A 4,347-nucleotide genomic window follows, 5' to 3' on the forward strand; every position below is an offset into this window, starting at 1 on the left:
TGGGCCAAGATGGGCCTTAGTGGAAGAGAGGAGGGGCTGCCAGGGCAGGCCGCACGCCCCCTCTCCCTCTAGTCCGAATTGGACAAGGAGGGGGCGGCGTCCCCCTTTCCTTCCTCTCTCCCTCCTCCTTTCCCCTTCTCCTAATCCAACTAGGAAATGAGGGAGTAGGACTCCTCCTGGCGCGCCTCCTCCTGGCCGGCCGCCTCTACCCCCTTGCTCCTTTATATACGGTGGGCAGGGGGGCACCTTTATACACACAAGTTGATCATTGAGATCTCTCCAGCCGTGTGCGGTGCCCCCCTCCACCATAGTCCACCTCGGTCATACTATAGCGGTGTTTAGGTGAAGCCTGGCTGCGGTAGTTTCATCAACATCGTCACCACGCCGTCGTGCTGACGAAACTCTTCCCCGAGCTCTACTGGATCGTGAGTTTGTGGGACATCATCGAGCTGAACGTGTGCTGAACGCGGAGGTGTCATACGTTCGGTACTGAGAATCGGTCGATCGTGAAGACGTACGACTATGTCAACCGCGTTGTCATAACGCTTTCGCTTAACGGTCTACGAGGGTACGTGGATGACACTCTCCCCTCTCGTTGCTATGCATCACCATGATCCTGTGTGTGCGTAGGAATTTTTTTGAAATTACTACGTTACCTAACAGTGGCATCTGAGCCTAGTTCTATGCGTTGATGTTATATGCACGAGTAGAACACAAGTGAGTTTTAGGCGATACAAGTCATACTGCTTACCAGCATGTCATACTTTGGTTCGGCGGTATTGTTGGATGAAGCGGCCCGGACCGACATTACGCGTACGCTTACACGAGGCTAGTTCTACCGACGTGCTTTGCACACAGGTGGCTGGCGGGTGTCAGTTTCTCCAACTTTAGTTGAACCGAGTGTGGCTACGCCCGGTCCTTGAGAAGGTTAAAACAGCACCAACTTGACGAACTATCGTTGTGGTTTTGATGCGTAGGTAAGAAAGGTTCTTGCTCAGCCCGTAGCAGCCATGTAAAACTTGCAACAACAAAGTAGAGGACGTCTAACTTGTTTTTGCAGGGCATGTTGTGATGTGATATGGTCAAGACATGATGCTATATTTATTGTATGAGATGATCATGTTTTGTAACGGAGTTATCGGCAACTGGCAGGAGCCATATGGTTGTCGCTTTATTGTATGCAATGCAATCGCCCTATAATTGCTTTACTTTATCACTAAGCGGTAGCGATAGTCATAGAAGCAATAGTTGGCGAGACGGCAACGATGTTATGATGGAGATCAAGGTGTCGCACCGGTGACGATGGTGATCATGACGGTGCTTCGGAGATAGAGATCACAAGCACAAGATGATGATGGCCATATCATATCACTTATATTGATTGCATGTGATGTTTATCCTTTATGCATCTTATTCTGCTTTGTTTGATGGTAGCATTATAAGATGATCTCTCACTAAATTTCAAGATAAAAGTGTTCTCCCTGAGTATGCACTGTTGCCAAAGTTCGTCGTGCCGAGACACCACGTGATGATCGGGTGTCATAAGCTCTACGTCCATCTACAACGGGTGCAAGCTAGTTTTGCACAAGCAGAATACTTGGGTTAAACTTGACGAGCCTAGCATATGCAGATATGGCCTCGGAACACTGAGACCGAAAGGTCGAGCGTGAATCATATAGTAGATATGATCAACATAGTGATGTTCACCATTGAAAACTACTCCATTTCACGTGATGATCGGTTATGGTTTAGTTGATATGGATCACGTGATCACTTAGATGATTAGAGGGATGTCTATCTAAGTGGGAGTTCTTAAGTAATATGATTAATTGAACTTAAATTTATCATGAACTTAGTACCTGATAGTATTTTTGCTTATCTATGTTGTTGTAGATAGATGGCCCGTGTTGTTGTTCCGTTGAATTTTAATGTGTTCCTTGAGAAAGCAAAGTTGAAATATGATGGTAGCAATTACACGGACTGGGTCCGTAACTTGAGGATTATCCTCATTGCTGCACACAAGAATTACGTCCTGGAAGCACTGCTGGGTGCCAGGCCTGCTGTAGATGCTACTGACGACATTAAGAATGTTTGGCAGAGTAAAGCTGATGACTACTCGATAGTTCAGTGTACCATGCTTTACGGCTTAGAACCGGGACTTCAACGACGTTTTAAACGTCATGATCATATGAGATGTTCCAGGAGTTGAAGTTAATGTTTCAAGCAAATGCCCGGATTGAGAGATATGAAGTCTCCAATAAGTTCTATAGCTGCAAGATGGAAGAGAATAGTTTTGTCAGTGAGCATATACTCAAAATGTCTGGGTATCATAATCACTTGACTCAACTAGGAGTTAATCTTCCTGTTGATAGTGTCATTGACAGAGTTCTTCAATCACTGCCACCAAGCTACAAAAGCTTCGTGATGAACTATAATATCCAAGGGATGAATAAGACTATTCATGAGCTCTTCGCGATGCTAAAGGCTGCGGAGGTAGAAATCAAGAAGGAGCATCAAGTGTTGATGGTCAATAAGACCACCAGTTTCAAGAAAAAGGGCAAAGGGAAGAAGAAGGGGAACTTCAAGAAGAACGGCAAACAAGTTGCTGCTCAGGAGAAGAAACCCAAGTCCGGACCTAAGCCTGAGACTGAGTGCTTCTACTGTAAACAGACTGGTCACTGGAAGCGGAACTGCCCCAAGTATTTGGCGGATAAGAAGGATGGCAAGGTGAACAATGGTATATGTGATATACATGTTATTGATGTGTACCTCACCAGAGCTCGCAGTAGCACCTGGGTATTTGATACTTGTTCTGTTGCTAATATTTGCAACTCGAAACAGGGACTACGGATCAAGCGAAGACTGGCTAAGGACGAGGTGACGATGCGCGTAGGAAATGGTTCCAAAGCGATGTGATCGCCGTCGGCATGCTACCTCTACATCTACCTTCGGGATTAGTGTTAGACCTAAATAATTGTTATTTGGTGCCAGCGTTAAGCATGAACATTATATCTGGATCTTGTTTGATGCGAGACGGTTATTCATTTAAATCAGAGAATAATAGTTGTTCTATTTATATGAGTACTATCTTTTATGGTCATGCACCCTTAAAGAGTGTTCTATTCTTGTTGAATCTCGATAGTAGTGATACACATATTCATAATGTTGAAGCCAAAAGATGCAGAGTTGATAATGATAGTGCAACTTATTTGTGGCACTGCCGTTTGGGTCATATTCGTATAAAACGCATGAAGAAACTCTATACTGATGGACTTTTGGAATCACTTGATTATGAATCACTTGGTACTTGCGAACCATGCCTTATGGGCAAGATGACTAAAACGCCGTTCTCCGGAACTATGGAGCGAGCAACAGATTTGTTGGAAATCATACATACTGATGTATGTGGTCTGATGAATATTGAGGCTCGCGGCGGGTATTGTTATTTTCTCACCTTCACAGATGATTTGAGCAGATATGGGTATATCTACTTAATGAAACATAAGTCTGAAACATTTGAAAAGTTCAAAGAATTTCAAAGTGAAGTGGAAAATCATCGTAACAAGAAAATAAAGTTTCTGTGATCTGATCGTGGAGGAGAATATTTGAGTTATGAGTTTGGCCTACATTTGAAACAATGTGGAATAGTTTCGCAACTCACGCCACCCGGAACACCACAGTGTAATGGTGTGTCTAAACGTCGTAATCGTACTTTACTAGATATGGTATGATCTATGATGTCTCTTACTGATTTACCGCTATCATTTTGGGGTTATGCTTTAGAGACGGCTGCATTCACGTTAAATAGAGCACCATCAAAATCCGTTGATACGACGCCTTATGAACTATGGTTTGGCAAGAAACCAAAGTTGTCGTTTCTTAAAGTTTGTGGCTGTGATGCTTATGAGAAAAAGCTTCAACCTGATAAGCTTGAACCCAAATCGGAGAAATGTGTCTTCATAGGATACCCAAAGGAAACTATTGGGTACACCTTCTATCACAGATCCGAAGGCAAGATATTCATTGCTATGAATGGATCCTTTCTAGAGAAGGAGTTTCTCTAGAAAGAAGTGAGTGGGAGGAAAGTAGAACTTGATGAGGTAACTGTATCTACTCCCTTATTGGAAAGTAGTTCACCACAGAAACTGGTTCCTGTGACATCTACACCAATTAGTGAGGAAGCTAATGATGATGATCATGAAACTACAGATCAAGTTACTACCGAACCTCGTAGGTCAACCAGAGCAAGATCCACACCAGAGTGGAACGGTAATCCAGTTCTGGAGGTCATGTTACTTGACCATGACAAACCTACGAACTATGAGGAAAAGATGATGAGCCCATATT

The sequence above is a fragment of the Triticum dicoccoides genome, chromosome 4A (assembly GCF_002162155.2).
Source record: "Triticum dicoccoides isolate Atlit2015 ecotype Zavitan chromosome 4A, WEW_v2.0, whole genome shotgun sequence".
Taxonomy (NCBI): Eukaryota; Viridiplantae; Streptophyta; class Magnoliopsida; order Poales; family Poaceae; genus Triticum; species Triticum dicoccoides.